At 43.5% G+C, this 19741-nt stretch overlaps 16 non-coding genes and 1 pseudogene across 16 annotated transcripts; all 17 read right to left on the reverse strand.

Annotated features, from left to right (window-relative positions):
* Positions 1–584: 584 nt before the first annotated feature.
* LOC136722735 (5S ribosomal RNA) lies at positions 585–703 on the reverse strand. Its single transcript, XR_010806420.1, has one exon. It is a non-coding gene; the product is annotated as a 5S ribosomal RNA (ribosomal RNA).
* A 1058-nt stretch (positions 704–1761) lies between these two features.
* Positions 1762–1880, reverse strand: LOC136722747 (5S ribosomal RNA). The gene has a single exon (XR_010806431.1). It is a non-coding gene; the product is annotated as a 5S ribosomal RNA (ribosomal RNA).
* Positions 1881–2938: 1058 nt separating this feature from the next.
* LOC136722759 (5S ribosomal RNA) lies at positions 2939–3057 on the reverse strand. The gene has a single exon (XR_010806442.1). It is a non-coding gene; the product is annotated as a 5S ribosomal RNA (ribosomal RNA).
* A 1066-nt stretch (positions 3058–4123) lies between these two features.
* LOC136722828 (5S ribosomal RNA) lies at positions 4124–4242 on the reverse strand. Its single transcript, XR_010806495.1, has one exon. It is a non-coding gene; the product is annotated as a 5S ribosomal RNA (ribosomal RNA).
* Positions 4243–5297: 1055 nt separating this feature from the next.
* On the reverse strand, positions 5298–5416 carry LOC136722779 (5S ribosomal RNA). The gene has a single exon (XR_010806460.1). It is a non-coding gene; the product is annotated as a 5S ribosomal RNA (ribosomal RNA).
* A 1066-nt stretch (positions 5417–6482) lies between these two features.
* On the reverse strand, positions 6483–6601 carry LOC136722771 (5S ribosomal RNA). The gene has a single exon (XR_010806453.1). It is a non-coding gene; the product is annotated as a 5S ribosomal RNA (ribosomal RNA).
* A 1066-nt stretch (positions 6602–7667) lies between these two features.
* Positions 7668–7786, reverse strand: LOC136722753 (5S ribosomal RNA). The gene has a single exon (XR_010806437.1). It is a non-coding gene; the product is annotated as a 5S ribosomal RNA (ribosomal RNA).
* Positions 7787–8827: 1041 nt separating this feature from the next.
* Positions 8828–8946, reverse strand: LOC136722756 (5S ribosomal RNA). The gene has a single exon (XR_010806439.1). It is a non-coding gene; the product is annotated as a 5S ribosomal RNA (ribosomal RNA).
* Positions 8947–10000: 1054 nt separating this feature from the next.
* Positions 10001–10119, reverse strand: LOC136722797 (5S ribosomal RNA). Its single transcript, XR_010806476.1, has one exon. It is a non-coding gene; the product is annotated as a 5S ribosomal RNA (ribosomal RNA).
* A 1066-nt stretch (positions 10120–11185) lies between these two features.
* LOC136722798 (5S ribosomal RNA) lies at positions 11186–11304 on the reverse strand. The gene has a single exon (XR_010806477.1). It is a non-coding gene; the product is annotated as a 5S ribosomal RNA (ribosomal RNA).
* Positions 11305–12360: 1056 nt separating this feature from the next.
* On the reverse strand, positions 12361–12479 carry LOC136722761 (5S ribosomal RNA). Its single transcript, XR_010806444.1, has one exon. It is a non-coding gene; the product is annotated as a 5S ribosomal RNA (ribosomal RNA).
* Positions 12480–13534: 1055 nt separating this feature from the next.
* On the reverse strand, positions 13535–13653 carry LOC136722793 (5S ribosomal RNA). The gene has a single exon (XR_010806473.1). It is a non-coding gene; the product is annotated as a 5S ribosomal RNA (ribosomal RNA).
* A 1066-nt stretch (positions 13654–14719) lies between these two features.
* Positions 14720–14838, reverse strand: LOC136722787 (5S ribosomal RNA). The gene has a single exon (XR_010806468.1). It is a non-coding gene; the product is annotated as a 5S ribosomal RNA (ribosomal RNA).
* A 1055-nt stretch (positions 14839–15893) lies between these two features.
* On the reverse strand, positions 15894–16002 carry LOC136722815 (uncharacterized; annotated as a pseudogene).
* Positions 16003–17068: 1066 nt separating this feature from the next.
* Positions 17069–17187, reverse strand: LOC136722863 (5S ribosomal RNA). Its single transcript, XR_010806527.1, has one exon. It is a non-coding gene; the product is annotated as a 5S ribosomal RNA (ribosomal RNA).
* Positions 17188–18253: 1066 nt separating this feature from the next.
* LOC136722782 (5S ribosomal RNA) lies at positions 18254–18372 on the reverse strand. Its single transcript, XR_010806463.1, has one exon. It is a non-coding gene; the product is annotated as a 5S ribosomal RNA (ribosomal RNA).
* Positions 18373–19428: 1056 nt separating this feature from the next.
* LOC136722724 (5S ribosomal RNA) lies at positions 19429–19547 on the reverse strand. Its single transcript, XR_010806410.1, has one exon. It is a non-coding gene; the product is annotated as a 5S ribosomal RNA (ribosomal RNA).
* Positions 19548–19741: the final 194 nt, after the last annotated feature.

Here is a 19741-nt window from a genome sequence, read left to right on the forward strand (position 1 = left end):
CAAACCTTGAATATAAGTTCAGTTGTTTAAACATTTGACAAACTATGGTGAGGGGGTAAGAAAACACACAAATCCAGCAGCTCCTGTATTTCAATACACCAGAACCCAATATTATTGGCGAGTCGGGTAGTCCATCATCACAGTTCGAGGGCAGGCATCATTTCAGTAATTTCATCCCGTTGCATTCACATCCGTGCCTTGAATGAGATTGAATGTGATCTTTGCTCTCAAGTATGTTCCCAAGTTTTACACTTTCGTGCTTTGCATGAATGGGAATGGAACCGTGTGTGTTGAATGAGGCTCCTTGTGAGCACTGAACTTTGTCCGGTGGAGTTCCTTTTTGTGTTGCTGTAATTGTGTCATTTCTCGATGAGAAAGATTAGGCAACATTTAGTCACTTCTAGCCATGATGCTCAATTTATTTATGAATGTACCCTAGTTACTAGGGACCGTTTACGTTGGAGAACAAGATCTATTGTATGCCTGTGTATTTGGGGAAGTCAAATCTGAAATAATGATGAAATTGCGTGTATCCAAAGTTAAAACTCGTGATTTGTCGCCCTCTGGTGTGTAAAAGATGCAAAAGCTTACAGCACCTGGTATTCCCAGGCGGTCTCCCATCCAAGTACTGACCAGGCCCGAGCCTGCTTAGCTTCCGAGATCGGACGAGATCGGGCGTATTCAGGCTAGTATGGCCGTAAGCCAGGGAGGCTGTCCCTGACGCTCTACTTAAAGGGAAGGCAATATCCGTTTCTGCCGCTCATACTTGCAGTTGAACTGTCTCTCTACTCTAAAGTCCGGGACACACCAGCGCGCCGCAGACAGTCCCTGCTAACACGAAACGTTGTGGCAACGTTGTGCGTTAGCTGGGGTGCCACACCAGACCGGAACTATATATTACAAAACGAACACATTGTCTTGATAAAACAGCTGTAATTGAGTGCCTGACACGCCAGTCAAGCGCAATCTTGAGAAGGTGTGCATTTCAGTAAGGATTTCAATTGACATGCAGTATGAAACTGAAAGGAGGTTGCATCACTATGATGCATAACATTGCATGTATTGTATTTTCAAGTGTGTGCATTCATCCTGTTGTCATTTTGTTTTGAAAGTAGAAGAATCATTTTTGCTGAGGTTGCTGAGACAAATGTAAACCAGTAAAACATATGAAGAGAAACAAACCTTGAATATAAGTTCAGTTGTTTAAACATTTGACAAACTATGGTGAGGGGGTAAGAAAACACACAAATCCAGCAGCTCCTGTATTTCAATACACCAGAACCCAATATTATTGGCGAGTCGGGTAGTCCATCATCACAGTTCGAGGGCAGGCATCATTTCAGTAATTTCATCCCGTTGCATTCACATCCGTGCCTTGAATGAGATTGAATGTGATCTTTGCTCTCAAGTATGTTCCCAAGTTTTACACTTTCGTGCTTTGCATGAATGGGAATGGAACCGTGTGTGTTGAATGAGGCTCCTTGTGAGCACTGAACTTTGTCCGGTGGAGTTCCTTTTTGTGTTGCTGTAATTGTGTCATTTCTCGATGAGAAAGATTAGGCAACATTTAGTCACTTCTAGCCATGATGCTCAATTTATTTATGAATGTACCCTAGTTACTAGGGACCGTTTACGTTGGAGAACAAGATCTATTGTATGCCTGTGTATTTGGGGAAGTCAAATCTGAAATAATGATGAAATTGCGTGTATCCAAAGTTAAAACTCGTGATTTGTCGCCCTCTGGTGTGTAAAAGATGCAATAGCTTACAGCACCTGGTATTCCCAGGCGGTCTCCCATCCAAGTACTGACCAGGCCCGAGCCTGCTTAGCTTCCGAGATCGGACGAGATCGGGCGTATTCAGGCTAGTATGGCCGTAAGCCAGGGAGGCTGTCCCTGACGCTCTACTTAAAGGGAAGGCAATATCCGTTTCTGCCGCTCATACTTGCAGTTGAACTGTCTCTCTACTCTAAAGTCCGGGACACACCAGCGCGCCGCAGACAGTCCCTGCTAACACGAAACGTTGTGGCAACGTTGTGCGTTAGCTGGGGTGCCACACCAGACCGGAACTATATATTACAAAACGAACACATTGTCTTGATAAAACAGCTGTAATTGAGTGCCTGACACGCCAGTCAAGCGCAATCTTGAGAAGGTGTGCATTTCAGTAAGGATTTCAATTGACATGCAGTATGAAACTGAAAGGAGGTTGCATCACTATGATGCATAACATTGCATGTATTGTATTTTCAAGTGTGTGCATTCATCCTGTTGTCATTTTGTTTTGAAAGTAGAAGAATCATTTTTGCTGAGGTTGCTGAGACAAATGTAAACCAGTAAAACATATGAAGAGAAACAAACCTTGAATATAAGTTCAGTTGTTTAAACATTTGACAAACTATGGTGAGGGGGTAAGAAAACACACAAATCCAGCAGCTCCTGTATTTCAATACACCAGAACCCAATATTATTGGCGAGTCGGGTAGTCCATCATCACAGTTCGAGGGCAGGCATCATTTCAGTAATTTCATCCCGTTGCATTCACATCCGTGCCTTGAATGAGATTGAATGTGATCTTTGCTCTCAAGTATGTTCCCAAGTTTTACACTTTCGTGCTTTGCATGAATGGGAATGGAACCGTGTGTGTTGAATGAGGCTCCTTGTGAGCACTGAACTTTGTCCGGTGGAGTTCCTTTTTGTGTTGCTGTAATTGTGTCATTTCTCGATGAGAAAGATTAGGCAACATTTAGTCACTTCTAGCCATGATGCTCAATTTATTTATGAATGTACCCTAGTTACTAGGGACCGTTTACGTTGGAGAACAAGATCTATTGTATGCCTGTGTATTTGGGGAAGTCAAATCTGAAATAATGATGAAATTGCGTGTATCCAAAGTTAAAACTCGTGATTTGTCGCCCTCTGGTGTGTAAAAGATGCAAAAGCTTACAGCACCTGGTATTCCCAGGCGGTCTCCCATCCAAGTACTGACCAGGCCCGAGCCTGCTTAGCTTCCGAGATCGGACGAGATCGGGCGTATTCAGGCTAGTATGGCCGTAAGCCAGAAAGGCTGTCCCTGACGCTCTACTTAAAGGGAAGGCAATATCCGTTTCTGCCGTTCATACTTACAGTTGAACTGTCTCTCTACTCTAAAGCCCGGGACACAGCAGCGCGCCGCAGATAGTCCCTGCTAACACGCCACGTTGTGGCAACATTGTGGCAACGTTGTGCGTTAGCTGGGGTGCCACACCAGACCGGAACTATATATTACAAAACGAACACATTGTCTTGATAAAACAGCTGTAATTGAGTGCCTGACACGCCAGTCAAGCGCAATCTTGAGAAGGTGTGCATTTCAGTAAGGATTTCAATTGACATGCAGTATGAAACTGAAAGGAGGTTGCATCACTATGATGCATAACATTGCATGTATTGTATTTTCAAGTGTGTGCATTCATCCTGTTGTCATTTTGTTTTGAAAGCAGAAGAATCATTCAACAGGTTGCTGAGACAAATGTAAACCAGTAAAACATATGAAGAGAAACAAACCTTGAATATAAGTTCAGTTGTTTAAACATTTGACAAACTATGGTGAGGGGGTAAGAAAACACACAAATCCAGCAGCTCCTGTATTTCAATACACCAGAACCCAATATTATTGGCGAGTCGGGTAGTCCATCATCACAGTTCGAGGGCAGGCATCATTTCAGTAATTTCATCCCGTTGCATTCACATCCGTGCCTTGAATGAGATTGAATGTGATCTTTGCTCTCAAGTATTGTCCCAAGTTTTACACTTTCGTGCTTTGCATGAATGGGAATGGAACCGTGTGTGTTGAATGAGGCTCCTTGTGAGCACTGAACTTTGTCCGGTGGAGTTCCTTTTTGTGTTGCTGTAATTGTGTCATTTCTCGATGAGAAAGATTAGGCAACATTTAGTCACTTCTAGCCATGATGCTCAATTTATTTACGAATGTACACTAGTTACTAGGGACCGTTTACGTTGGAGAACAAGATCTATTGTATGCCTGTGTATTTGGGGAAGTCAAATCTGAAATAATGATGAAATTGCGTGTATCCAAAGTTAAAACTCGTGATTTGTCGCCCTCTGGTGTGTAAAAGATGCAAAAGCTTACAGCACCTGGTATTCCCAGGCGGTCTCCCATCCAAGTACTGACCAGGCCCGAGCCTGCTTAGCTTCCGAGATCGGATGAGATCGGGCGTATTCAGGCTAGTATGGCCGTAAGCCAGAGAGGCTGTCCCTGACGCTCTACTTAAAGGGAAGGCAATATCCGTTTCTGCCGCTCATACTTGCAATTGAACTGTCTCTCTACTCTAAAGTCCGGGACACACCAGCGCGCCGCAGACAGTCCCTGCTAACACGAAACGTTGTGGCAACGTTGTGCGTTAGCTGGGGTGCCACACCAGACCGGAACTATATATTACAAAACGAACACATTGTCTTGATAAAACAGCTGTAATTGAGTGCCTGACACGCCAGTCAAGCGCAATCTTGAGAAGGTGTGCATTTCAGTAAGGATTTCAATTGACATGCAGTATGAAACTGAAAGGAGGTTGCATCACTATGATGCATAACATTGCATGTATTGTATTTTCAAGTGTGTGCATTCATCCTGTTGTCATTTTGTTTTGAAAGCAGAAGAATCATTCAACAGGTTGCTGAGACAAATGTAAACCAGTAAAACATATGAAGAGAAACAAACCTTGAATATAAGTTCAGTTGTTTAAACATTTGACAAACTATGGTGAGGGGGTAAGAAAACACACAAATCCAGCAGCTCCTGTACTTCAATACACCAGAACCCAATATTATTGGCGAGTCGGGTAGTCCATCATCACAGTTCGAGGGCAGGCATAATTTCAGTAATTTCATCCCGTTGCATTCACATCCGTGCCTTGAATGAGATTGAATGTGATCTTTGCTCTCAAGTATGTTCCCAAGTTTTACACTTTCGTGCTTTGCATGAATGGGAATGGAACCGTATGTGTTGAATGAAGCTCCTTGTGAGCACTGAACTTTGTCCGGTGGAGTTCCTTTTTGTGTTGCTGTAATTGTGTCATTTCTCGATGAGAAAGATTAGGCAACATTTAGTCACTTCTAGCCATGATGCTCAATTTATTTACGAATGTACCCTAGTTACTAGGGACCGTTTACGTTGGAGAACAAGATCTATTGTATGCCTGTGTATTTGGGGAAGTCAAATCTGAAATAATGATGAAATTGCGTGTATCCAAAGTTAAAACTCGTGATTTGTCGCCCTCTGGTGTGTAAAAGATGCAAAAGCTTACAGCACCTGGTATTTCCAGGCAGTCTCCCATCCAAGTACTGACCAGGCCCAAGCCTGCTTAGCTTCCGAGATCGGACGAGATCGGGCGTATTCAGGCTAGTATGGCCGTAAGCCAGGGAGGCTGTCCCTGACGCTCTACTTAAAGGGAAGGCAATATCCGTTTCTGCCGTTCATACTTACAGTTGAACTGTCTCTCTACTCTAAAGCCCGGGACACACCAGCGCGCCGCAGACAGTCCCTGCTAACACGCCACGTTGTGGCAACATTGTGGCAACGTTGTGCGTTAGCTGGGGTGCCACACCAGACCGGAACTATATATTACAAAACGAACACATTGTCTTGATAAAACAGCTGTAATTGAGTGCCTGACACGCCAGTCAAGCGCAATCTTGAGAAGGTGTGCATTTCAGTAAGGATTTAAATTGACATGCAGTATGAAACTGAAAGGAGGTTGCATCACTATGATGCATAACATTGCATGTATTGTATTTTCAAGTGTGTGCATTCATCCTGTTGTCATTTTGTTTTGAAAGCAGAAGAATCATTCAACAGGTTGCTGAGACAAATGTAAACCAGTAAAACATATGAAGAGAAACAAACCTTGAATATAAGTTCAGTTGTTTAAACATTTGACAAACTATGGTGAGGGGGTAAGAAAACACACAAATCCAGCAGCTCCTGTATTTCAATACACCAGAACCCAATATTATTGGCGAGTCGGGTAGTCCATCATCACAGTTCGAGGGCAGGCATCATTTCAGTAATTTCATCTTGTTGCATTCACATCCGTGCCTTGAATGAGATTGAATGTGATCTTTGCTCTCAAGTATGTTCCCAAGTTTTACACTTTCGTGCTTTGCATGAATGGGAATGGAACCGTGTGTGTTGAATGAGGCTCCTTGTGAGCACTGAACTTTGTCCGGTGGAGTTCCTTTTTGTGTTGCTGTAATTCTGTCATTTCTCAATGAGAAAGATTAGGCAACATTTAGTCACTTCTAGCCATGATGCTCAATTTATTTATGAATGTACCCTAGTTACTAGGGACCGTTTACATTGGAGAACAAGATCTATTGTATGCCTGTGTATTTGGGGAAGTCAAATCTGAAATAATGATGAAATTGCGTGTATCCAAAGTTAAAACTCGTGATATGTCGCCCTCTGGTGTGTAAAAGATGCAAAAGCTTACAGCACCTGGTATTCCCAGGCGGTCTCCCATCCAAGTACTGACCAGGCCCGAGCCTGCTTAGCTTCCGAGATCGGACGAGATCGGGCGTATTCAGGCTAGTATGGCCGTAAGCTAGGAATGCTGTCCCTGACGCTCTACTTAAAGGGAAGGCAATATCCGTTTCTGCCGTTCATACTTACAGTTGAACTGTCTCTCTACTCTAAAGCCCGGGACACACCAGCGCGCCGCAGACAGTCCCTGCTAACACGCCACGTTGTGGCAACATTGTGGCAACGTTGTGCGTTAGCTGGGGTGCCACACCAGACCGGAACTATATATTACAAAACGAACACATTGTCTTGATAAAACAGCTGTAATTGAGTGCCTGACACGCCAGTCAAGCGCAATCTTGAGAAGGTGTGCATTTCAGTAAGGATTTCAATTGACATGCAGTATGAAACTGAAAGGAGGTTGCATCACTATGATGCATAACATTGCATGTATTGTTTTTACAAGTGTGTGCATTCATCCTGTTGTCATTTTGTTTTGAAAGCAGAAGAATCATTCAACAGGTTGCTGAGACAAATGTAAACCAGTAAAACATATGAAGAGAAACAAACCTTGAATATAAGTTCAGTTGTTTAAACATTTGACAAACTATGGTGAGGGGGTAAGAAAACACACAAATCCAGCAGCTCCTGTATTTCAATACACCAGAACCCAATATTATTGGCGAGTCGGGTAGTCCATCATCACAGTTCGAGGGCAGGCATCATTTCAGTAATTTCATCCCGTTGCATTCACATCCGTGCCTTGAATGAGATTGAATGTGATCTTTGCTCTCAAGTATGTTCCCAAGTTTTACACTTTCGTGCTTTGCATGAATGGGAATGGAACCGTGTGTGTTGAATGAGGCTCCTTGTGAGCACTGAACTTTGTCCGGTGGAGTTCCTTTTTGTGTTGCTGTAATTGTGTCATTTCTCGATGAGAAAGATTAGGCAACATTTAGTCACTTCTAGCCATGATGCTCAATTTATTTACGAATGTACCCTAGTTACTAGGGACCGTTTACATTGGAGAACAAGATCTATTGTATGCCTGTGTATTTGGGGAAGTCAAATCTGAAATAATGATGAAATTGCGTGTATCCAAAGTTAAAACTCGTGATTTGTCGCCCTCTGGTGTGTAAAAGATGCAAAAGCTTACAGCACCTGGTATTCCCAGGCGGTCTCCCATCCAAGTACTGACCAGGCCCGAGCCTGCTTAGTTTCCGAGATCGGACGAGATCGGGCGTATTCAGGCTAGTATGGCCGTAAGCCAGGGAGGCTGTCCCTGACGCTCTACTTAAAGGGAAGGCAATATCCGTTTCTGCCGCTCATACTTACAGTTGAACTGTCTCTCTACTCTAAAGTCCGGGACACACCAGCACGCCGCAGACAGTCCCTGCTAACACGAAACGTTGTGGCAACGTTGTGCGTTAGCTGGGGTGCCACACCAGACCTATGTATTACAAAACGAACACATTGTCTTGATAAAACAGCTGTAATTGAGTGCCTGACACGCCATTCAAGCGCAATCTTGAGAAGGTGTGCATTTCAGTAAGGATTTCAATTGACATGCAGTATGAAACTGAAAGGAGGTTGCATCACTATGATGCATAACATTGCATGTATTGTATTTTCAAGTGTGTGCATTCATCCTGTTGTCATTTTGTTTTGAAAGCAGAAGAATCATTCAACAGGTTGCTGAGACAAATGTAAACCAGTAAAACATATGAAGAGAAACAAACCTTGAATATAAGTTCAGTTGTTTAAACATTTGACAAACTATGGTGAGGGGGTAAGAAATGACACAAATCCAGCAGCTCCTGTATTTCAATACACCAGAAGCCAATATTATTGGCGAGTCGGGTAGTCCATCATCACAGTTCGAGGGCAGGCATCATTTCAGTAATTTCATCCCGTTGCATTCACATCCGTGCCTTGAATGAGATTGAATGTGATCTTTGCTCTCAAGTATGTTCCCAAGTTTTACACTTTCGTGCTTTGCATGAATGGGAATGGAACCGTGTGTGTTGAATGAGGCTCCTTGTGAGCACTGAACTTTGTCCGGTGGAGTTCCTTTTTGTGTTGCTGTAATTGTGTCATTTCTCGATGAGAAAGATTAGGCAACATTTAGTCACTTCTAGCCATGATGCTCAATTTATTTACGAATGTACCCTAGTTACTAGGGACCGTTTACGTTGGAGAACAAGATCTATTGTATGCCTGTGTATTTGGGGAAGTCAAATCTGAAATAATGATGAAATTGCGTGTATCCAAAGTTAAAACTCGTGATTTGTCGCCCTCTGGTGTGCAAAAGCTTACAGCACCTGGTATTCCCAGGCGGTCTCCCATTCAAGTACTGACCAGGCCCGAGCCTGCTTAGCTTCCGAGATCGGACGAGACCGGGCGTATTCAGGCTAGTATGGCCGTAAGCCAGGGAGGCTGTCCCTGACGCTCTACTTAAAGGGAAGGCAATATCCGTTTCTGCCGCTCATACTTGCAGTTGAACTGTCTCTCTACTCTAAAGTCCGGGACACACCAGCGCGCCGTAGACAGTCCCTGCTAACACGAAACGTTGTGGCAACGTTGTGCGTTAGCTGGGGTGCCACACCAGACCGGAACTATATTTTACAAAACGAACACATTGTCTTGATAAAACAGCTGTAATTGAGTGCCTGACACGCCAGTCAAGCGCAATCTTGAGAAGGTGTGCATTTCAGTAAGGATTTCAATTGACATGCAGTATGAAACTGAAAGGAGGTTGCATCACTATGATGCATAACATTGCATGTATTGTATTTTCATGTGTGTGCATTCATCCTGTTGTCATTTTAATTTGAAAGCAGAAGAATCATTCAACAGGTTGCTGAGACAAATTTAACCAGTAAAACATATGAAGAGAAACAAACCTTGAATATAAGTTCAGTTGTTTAAACATTTGACAAACTATGGTGAGGGGGTAAGAAAACACACAAATCCAGCAGCTCCTGTATTTCAATACACCAAAACCCAATATTATTGGCGAGTCGGGCAGTCCATCATCACAGTTCGAGGGCAGGCATCATTTCAGTAATTTCATCCCGTTGCATTCACATCCGTGCCTTGAATGAGATTGAATGTGATCTTTACTCTCAAATATATTTCCAAGTTTTACACTTTCATGCTTTGCATGAATGGGAATGGAACCGTGTGTGTTGAATGAAGCTCCTTGTGAGCACAGAACTTTGTCCAGTGGAGTTCCTTTTTGTGTTGCTGTAATTGTGTCATTTCTTGATGAGAAAGATTAGGCAACATTTAGTCACTTCTAGCCATGATGCTCAATTTATTTACGAATGTACGCTAGTTACTAGGGACCGTTTACGTTGGAGAACAAGATCTATTGTATGCCTGTGTATTTGGGGAAGTAAAATCTGAAATAATGATGAAATTGCGTGTATCCAAAGTTAAAACTCGTGATTTGTCGCCCTCTGGTGTGTAAAAGATGCAAAAGCTTACAGCACCTGGTATTCCCAGGCAGTCTCCCATCCAAGTACTAACCAGGCCAGAGCCTGCTTAGCTTCTGAGATCGGACGAGATCGGGCATATTCAGGCTAGTATGGCCGTAAGCCAGAGAGGCTGTCCCTGACGCACTACTTAAAGGGAAGGCAATATCCGTTTCTGCCGCTCATACTTGCAGTTGAACTGTCTCTCTACTCTAAAGTCCGGGACACACCGGCGAAGAAAAGACAGTCCCTGCTAACACGCCACGTTGTGGCAACGTTGTGGCAACGTTGTGCGTTAGCTGGGGTGCCACACCAGACCGGAACTATATTTTACAAAACGAACACATTGTCTTGATAAAACAGCTGTAATTGAGTGCCTGACACGCCAGTCAAGCGCAATCTTGAGAAGGTGTACATTTCAGTAAGGATTTCAATTGACATGCAGTATGAAACTGAAAGGAGGTTGCATCACTATGATGCATAACATTGCATGTATTGTATTTTCAAGTGTGTGCATTCATCCTGTTGTCATTTTGTTTTGAAAGCAGAAGAATCATTCAACAGGTTGCTGAGACAAATGTAAACCAGTAAAACATATGAAGAGAAACAAACCTTGAATATAAGTTCAGTTGTTTAAACATTTGACAAACTATGGTGAGGGGGTAAGAAAACACACAAATCCAGCAGCTCCTGTACTTCAATACACCAGAAGCCAATATTATTGGTGAGTCGGGTAGTCCATCATCACAGTTCGAGGGCAGGCATCATTTCAGTAATTTCATCCCGTTGCATTCACATCCGTGCCTTGAATGAGATTGAATGTGATCTTTGCTCTCAAGTATGTTCCCAAGTTTTACACTTTCGTGCTTTGCATGAATGGGAATGGAACCGTGTGTGTTGAATGAGGCTCCTTGTGAGCACTGAACTTTGTCCGGTGGAGTTCCTTTTTGTGTTGCTGTAATTGTGTCATTTCTTGATGAGAAAGATTAGGCAACATTTAGTCACTTCTAGCCATGATGCTCAATTTATTTACGAATGTACCCTAGTTACTAGGGACCGTTTACGTTGGAGAACAAGATCTATTGTATGCCTGTGTATTTGGGGAAGTAAAATCTGAAATAATGATGAAATTGTGTGTATCCAAAGTTAAAACTCGTGATTTGTCGCCCTCTGGTGTGTAAAAGGTGCAAAAGCTTACAGCACCTGGTATTCCCAGGCGGTCCCCCATCCAAGTACCGACCAGGCCCGAGCCTGCTTGGTTTCCGAGATCGGACGAGATCGGGCGTATTCAGGCTAGTATGGCCGTAAGCCAGGGAGGCTGTCCCTGATGCTCTACTTAAAGGGAAGGCAATATCCGTTTCTGCCGTTCATACTTACAGTTGAACTGTCTCTCTACTCTAAAGCGCGGGACACAGCAGCGCGCCGCAGACAGTCCCTGCTAACACGCCATGTTGTGGCAACGTTGTGCGTTAGCTGGGGTGCCACACCAGACCGGAACTATATTTTACAAAAAAAAACACATTGTCTTGATAAAACAGCTGTAATTGAGTGCCTGACACGCCAGTCAAGCGCAATCTTGAGAAGGTGTGCATTTCAGTAAGGATTTCAATTGACATGCAGTATGAAACTGAAAGGAGGTTGCATCACTATGATGCATAACATTGCATGTATTGTATTTTCAAGTGTGTGCATTCATCCTGTTGTCATTTTGTTTTGAAAGCAGAAGAATCATTCAACAGGTTGCTGAGACAAATGTAAACCAGTAAAACATATGAAGAGAAACAAACCTTGAATATAAGTTCAGTTGTTTAAACATTTGACAAACTATGGTGAGGGGGTAAGAAAACACACAAATCCAGCAGCTCCTGTACTTCAATACACCAGAAGCCAATATTATTGGTGAGTCGGGTAGTCCATCATCACAGTTCGAGGGCAGGCATCATTTCAGTAATTTCATCCCGTTGCATTCACATCCGTGCCTTGAATGAGATTGAATGTGATCTTTGCTCTCAAGTATGTTCCCAAGTTTTACACTTTAGTGCTTTGCATGAATGGGAATGGAACCGTGTGTGTTGAATGAGGCTCCTTGTGAGCACTGAACTTTGTCCGGTGGAGTTCCTTTTTGTGTTGCTGTAATTGTGTCATTTCTTGATGAGAAAGATTAGGCAACATTTAGTCACTTCTAGCCATGATGCTCAATTTATTTACGAATGTACCCTAGTTACTAGGGACCGTTTACGTTGGAGAACAAGATCTATTGTATGCCTGTGTATTTGGGGAAGTCAAATCTGAAATAATGATGAAATTGTGTGTATCAAAAGTTAAAACTCGTGATTTGTCGCCCTCTGGTGTGTAAAAGGTGCAAAAGCTTACAGCACCTGGTATTCCCAGGCGGTCTCCCATCCAAGTACCGACCAGGCCCGAGCCTGCTTGGCTTCCGAGATCGGACGAGATCGGGCGTATTCAGGCTAGTATGGCCGTAAGCCAGGGAGGCTGTCCCTGATGCTCTACTTAAAGGGAAGGCAATATCCGTTTCTGCCGTTCATACTTACAGTTGAACTGTCTCTCTACTCTAAAGCCCGGGACACAGCAGCGCGCCGCAGACAGTCCCTGCTAACACGCCATGTTGTGGCAACGTTGTGGGTTAGCTGGGGTGCCACACCAGACCGGAACTATATTTTACAAAACGAACACATTGTCTTGATAAAACAGCTGTAATTGAGTGCCTGACTTGCCAGTCAAGCGCAATCTTGAGATGGTGTGCATTTCAGTAAGGATTTCAATTGACATGCAGTATGAAACTGAAAGGAGGTTGCATCACTATGATGCATAACATTGCATGTATTGTATTTTCAAGTGTGTGCATTCATCCTGTTGTCATTTTGTTTTGAAAGCACAAGAATCATTCAACAGGTTGCTGAGACAAATGTAAACCAGTAAAACATATGAAGAGAAACAAACCTTGAATATAAGTTCAGTTGTTTAAACATTTGACAAACTATGGTGAGGGGGTAAGAAAACACACAAATCCAGCAGCTCCTGTAGTTCAATACACCGGAACCCAATATTATTGGCGAGTCGGGTAGTCCATCATCACAGTTCGAGGGCAGGCATTATTTCAGTAATTTCATCCCGTTGCATTCACATCCGTGCCTTGAATGAGATTGAATGTGATCTTTGCTCTCAAGTATGTTCCCAAGTTTTACACTTTCGTGCTTTGCATGAATGGGAATGGAACCGTGTGTGTTGAATGAGGCTCCTTGTGAGCACTGAACTTTGTCCGGTGGAGTTCCTTTTTGTGTTGCTGTAATTGTGTCATTTCTCGATGAGAAAGATTAGGCAACATTTAGTCACTTCTAGCCATGATGCTCAATTTATTTACGAATGTACCCTAGTTACTAGGGACCGTTTACGTTGGAGAACAAGATCTATTGTATGCCTGTGTATTTGGGGAAGTCAAATCTGAAATAATGATGAAATTGTGTGTATCAAAAGTTAAAACTCGTGATTTGTCGCCCTCTGGTGTGTAAAAGGTGCAAAAGCTTACAGCACCTGGTATTTCCAGGCGGTCTACCATCCAAGTACTGACCAGGCCCGAGCCTGCTTGGCTTCCGAGATCGGACGAGATCGGGCGTATTCAGGCTAGTATGGCTGTAAGCCAGGGAGGCTGTCCCTGACGCTCTACTTAAAGGGAAGGCAATATCCGTTTCTGCCGTTCATACTTACAGTTGAACTGTCTCTCTACTCTAAAGCCCGGGACACACCAGCGCGCCGCAGACAGTCCCTGCTAACACGCCACGTTGTGGCAACATTGTGGCAACGTTGTGCGTTAGCTGGGGTGCCACACCAGACCGGAACTATATATTACAAAACGAACACATTGTCTTGATAAAACAGCTGTAATTGAGTGCCTGACACGCCAGTCAAGCGCAATCTTGAGAAGGTGTGCATTTCAGTAAGGATTTCAATTGACATGCAGTATGAAACTGAAAGGAGGTTGCATCACTATGATGCATAACATTGCATGTATTGTATTTTCAAGTGTGTGCATTCATCCTGTTGTCATTTTGTTTTGAAAGCAGAAGAATCATTCAACAGGTTGCTGAGACAAATGTAAACCAGTAAAACATATGAAGAGAAACAAACCTTGAATATAAGTTCAGTTGTTTAAACATTTGACAAACTATGGTGAGGGGGTAAGAAAACACACAAATCCAGCAGCTCCTGTATTTCAATACACCAGATCCCAATATTATTGGCGAGTCGGGTAGTCCATCATCACAGTTCGAGGGCAGGCATCATTTCAGTAATTTCATCCCGTTGCATTCACATGCGTGCCTTGAATGAGATTGAATGTTATCTTTACTCACAAGTACGTTCCCAAGTTTTACACTTTCGTGGTTTGCATGAATGGGAATGGAACCGTGTGTGTTGAATGATGCTCCTTGTGAGCACTGAACTTTGTGCGGTGGAGTTCCTTTTTTGTTGCTGTAATTGTGTCATTTCTTGATGAGAAAGATTAGGCAACATTTAGTCACTTCTAGCCATGATGCTCAATTTATTGACGAATGTACCCTAGTTACTAGGGACCGTTTACGTTGGAGAACAAGATCTATTGTATGCCTGTGTATTTGGGGAAGTAAAATCTGAAATAATTATGAAATTGTGTGTATCCAAAGTTAAAACTCGTGATTTGTCGCCCTCTGGTTTATTAAAAGGTGCAGAAGCTTACAGCACCTGGTATTCCCAGGCGGTCTCCAACCCAAGTACTGACCAGGCCCGAGCCTGCTTAGCTTCCGAGATCGGACGAGATCGGGCGTATTCAGGCTAGTATGGCCGCAAGCCAGTGAAGCTGTCCCTGACGCTCTACTTAAAGGGAAGGCAATATCCGTTTCTGCCGTTCATACTTACAGTTGAACTGTCTCTCTACTCTAAAGCCCGGGACACACCAGCGCGCCGCAGACAGTCCCTGCTAACACGAAACGTTGTGGCAACGTTGTGCGTTAGCTGGGGTGCCACACCAGACCGGAACTATATATTACAAAACGAACACATTGTCTTGATAATACAGCTGTAATTGAGTGCCTGACACGCCAGTCAAGCGCAATCTTGAGAAGGTGTGCATTTCAGTAAGGATTTCAATTGACATGCAGTATGAAACTGAAAGGAGGTTGCATCACTATGATGCATAACATTGCATGTATTGTATTTTCAAGTGTGTGCATTCATCCTGTTGTCATTTTGTTTTGAAAGCAGAAGAATCATTCAACAGGTTGCTGAGACAAATGTAAACCAGTAAAACATATGAAGAGAAACAAACCTTGAATATAAGTTCAGTTGTTTAAACATTTGACAAACTATGGTGAGGGGGTAAGAAAACACACAAATCCAGCTGCTCCTGTATTTCAATACACCAGAACCCAATATTATTGGCGAGTCGGGTAGTCCAACATCACAGTTCGAGGGCAGGCATCATTTCAGTAATTTCATCCCGTTGCATTCACATCCGTGCCTTGAATGAGATTGAATGTGATCTTTGCTCTCAAGTATGTTCCCAAGTTTTACACTTTCGTGCTTTGCATGAATGGGAATGGAACCGTGTGTGTTGAATGAGGCTCCTTGTGAGCACTGAACTTTGTCCGGTGGAGTTCCTTTTTGTGTTGCTGTAATTGTGTCATTTCTCGATGAGAAAGATTAGGCAACATTTAGTCACTTCTAGCCATGATGCTCAATTTATTTACGAATGTACCCTAGTTACTAGGGACCGTTTACGTTGGAGAACAAGATCTATTGTATGCCTGTGTATTTGGGGAAGTCAAATCTGAAATAATGATGAAATTGCGTGTATCCAAAGTTAAAACTCGTGATTTGTCGCCCTCTGGTGTGTAAAAGATGCAAAAGCTTACAGCACCTGGTATTCCCAGGCGGTCTCCCATCCAAGTACTGACCAGGCCCGAGCCTGCTTAGCTTCCGAGATCGGGCGTATTCAGGCTAGTATGGCCGTAAGCCAGGAATGCTGTCCCTGACGCTCTACTTAAAGGGAAGGCAATATCCGTTTCTGCCGTTCATACTTACAGTTGAACTGTCTCTCTACTCTAAAGCCCGGGACACACCAGCGCGCCGCAGACAGTCCCTGCTAACACGCCACGTTGTGGCAACATTGTGGCAACGTTGTGCGTTAGCTGGGGTGCCACACCAGACCGGAACTATATATTACAAAACGAACACATTGTCTTGATAAAACAGCTGTAATTGAGTGCCTGACACGCCAGTCAAGCGCAATCTTGAGAAGGTGTGCATTTCAGTAAGGATTTCAATTGACATGCAGTATGAAACTGAAAGGAGGTTGCATCACTATGATGCATAACATTGCATGTATTGTATTTACAAGTGTGTGCATTCATCCTGTTGTCATTTTGTTTTGAAAGCAGAAGAATCATTCAACAGGTTGCTGAGACAAATGTAAACCAGTAAAACATATGAAGAGAAACAAACCTCGAATATAAGTTCAGTTGTTTAAACATTTGACAAACTATGGTGAGGGGGTAAGAAAACACACAAATCCAGCAGCTCCTGTATTTCAATACACCAGAACCCAATATTATTGGCGAGTCGGGTAGTCCATCATCACAGTTCGAGGGCAGGCATCATTTCAGTAATTTCATCCCGTTGCATTCACATCCGTGCCTTGAATGAGATTGAATGTGATCTTTGCTCTCAAGTATGTTCCCAAGTTTTACACTTTCGTGCTTTGCATGAATGGGAATGGAACCGTGTGTGTTGAATGAGGCTCCTTGTGAGCACTGAATTTTGTCCGGTGGAGTTCCTTTTTGTGTTGCTGTAATTGTGTCATTTCTCGATGAGAAAGATTAGGCAACATTTAGTCACTTCTAGCCATGATGCTCAATTTATTTACGAATGTACCCTAGTTACTAGGGACCGTTTACATTGGAGAACAAGATCTATTGTATGCCTGAGTATTTGGGGAAGTCAAATCTGAAATAATGATGAAATTGCGTGTATCCAAAGTTAAAACTCGTGATTTGTCGCCCTCTGGTGTGTAAAAGATGCAAAAGCTTACAGCACCTGGTATTCCCAGGCGGTCTCCCATCCAAGTACTGACCAGGCCCGAGCCTGCTTAGCTTCCGAGATCAGACGAGATCGGGCGTATTCAGGCTAGTATGGCCGTAAGCCAGGGAGACTGTCCCTGACGCTCTACTTAAAGGGAAGGCAATATCCGTTTCTGCCGTTCATACTTACAGTTGAACTGTCTCTCTACTCTAAAGCCCGGGACACACCAGCGCGCCGCAGACAGTCCCTGCTAACACGCCACGTTGTGGCAGCGTTGTGGCAACGTTGTGCGTTAGCTGGGGTGCCACACCAGACCGGAACTATATATTACAAAACGAACACATTGTCTTGATAAAACAGCTGTAATTGAGTGCCTGACACGCCAGTCAAGCGCAATCTTGAGAAGGTGTGCATTTCAGTAAGGATTTCAATTGACATGCAGTATGAAACTGAAAGGAGGTTGCATCACTATGATGCATAACATTGCATGTATTGTATTTTCAAGTGTGTGCATTCATCCTGTTGTCATTTTGTTTTGAAAGCAGAAGAATCATTCAACAGGTTGCTGAGACAAATGTAAACCAGTAAAACATATGAAGAGAAACAAACCTTGAATATAAGTTCAGTTGTTTAAACATTTGACAAACTATGGTGAGGGGGTAAGAAAACACACAAATCCAGCAGCTCCTGTATTTCAATACACCAGAACCCAATATTATTGGCGAGTCGGGTAGTCCATCATCACAGTTCGAGGGCAGGCATCATTTCAGTAATTTCATCCCGTTGCATTCACATCCGTGCCTTGAATGAGATTGAATGTGATCTTTGCTCTCAAGTATGTTCCCAAGTTTTACACTTTCGTGCTTTGCATGAATGGGAATGGAACCGTGTGTTTTGAATGAGGCTCCTTGTGAGCACTGAACTTTGTCCGGTGGAGTTCCTTTTTGTGTTGCTGTAATTGTGTCATTTCTCGATGAGAAAGATTAGGCAACATTTAGTCACTTCTAGCCATGATGCTCAATTTATTTACGAATGTACCCTAGTTACTAGGGACCGTTTACGTTGGAGAACAAGATCTATTGTATGCCTGTGTATTTGGGGAAGTCAAATCTGAAATAATGATGAAATTGCGTGTATCCAAAGTTAAAACTCGTGATTTGTCGCCCTCTGGTGTGTAAAAGATGCAAAAGCTTACAGCACCTGGTATTCCCAGGCGGTCTCCCATCCAAGTACTGACCAGGCCCGAGCCTGCTTAGCTTCCGAGATCGGACAAGATCGGGCGTATTCAGGCTAGTATGGCAGTAAGCCAGGGAGGCTGTCCCTGACGCTCTACTTAAAGGGAAGGCAATATCCGTTTCTGCCGCTCATACTTACAGTTGAACTGTCTCTCTACACTCATGCCGGGGACACACCAGCGCGCCGCAGACAGTCCCTGCTAACACGCCACGTTGTGGCAACGTTGTGCGTTAGCTGGGGTGCCACACCAGACCGGAACTATATTTTACAAAAAAAAACACATTGTCTTGATAAAACAGCTGTAATTGAGTGCCTGACACGCCAGTCAAGCGCAATCTTGAGAAGGTGTGCATTTCAGTAAGGATTTCAATTGACATGCAGTATGAAAATGAAAGGAGGTTGCATCACTATGATGCATAACATTGCATGTATTGTATTTTCAAGTGTGTGCATTCATCCTGTTGTCATTTTGTTTTGAAAGCAGAAGAATCATTCAACAGGTTGCTGAGACAAATGTAAACCAGTAAAACATATGAAGAGAAACAAACCTTGAATATAAGTTCAGTTGTTTAAACATTTGACAAACTATGGTGAGGGGGTAAGAAATGACACAAATCCAGCAGCTCCTGTATTTCAATACACCAGAAGCCAATATTATTGGCGAGTCGGGTAGTCCATCATCACAGTTCGAGGGCAGGCATCATTTCAGTAATTTCATCCCGTTGCATTCACATCCGTGCCTTGAATGAGATTGAATGTGATCTTTGCTCTCAAGTATGTTCCCAAGTTTTACACTTTCGTGCTTTGCATGAATGGGAATGGAACCGTGTGTGTTGAATGAGGCTCCTTGTGAGCACTGAACTTTGTCCGGTGGAGTTCCTTTTTGTGTTGCTGTAATTGTGTCATTTCTTGATGAGAAAGATTAGGCAACATTTAGTCACTTCTAGCCATGATGCTCAATTTAGTTACGAATGTACCCTAGTTACTAGGGACCGTTTACGTTGGAGAACAAGATCTATTGTATGCCTGTGTATTTGGGGAAGTAAAATCTGAAATAACGATGAAATTGTGTGTATCCAAAGTTAAAACTCGTGATTTGTCGCCCTCTGGTGTGTAAAAGGTGCAAAAGCTTACAGCACCTGGTATTCCCAGGCGGTCTCCCATCCAAGTACTGACCAGGCCCGAGCCTGCTTGGCTTCCGAGATCGGACGAGATCGGGCGTATTCAGGCTAGTATGGCCGTAAGCCAGGTAGGCTGTCCACGACGCTCTACTTAAAGGGAAGGCAATATCCGTTTCTGCCGTTCATACTTACAGTTGAACTGTCTCTCTACTCTAAAGCCCAGGACACACCAGCGCGCCGCAGACAGTCCCTGCTAACACGCCACGTTGTGGCAACGTTGTGCGTTAGCTGGGGTGCCACACCAGACCGGAACTATATT

This window comes from Amia ocellicauda, unplaced genomic scaffold (genome assembly GCF_036373705.1).
Source record: "Amia ocellicauda isolate fAmiCal2 unplaced genomic scaffold, fAmiCal2.hap1 HAP1_SCAFFOLD_146, whole genome shotgun sequence".
NCBI lineage: Eukaryota > Metazoa > Chordata > Actinopteri > Amiiformes > Amiidae > Amia > Amia ocellicauda.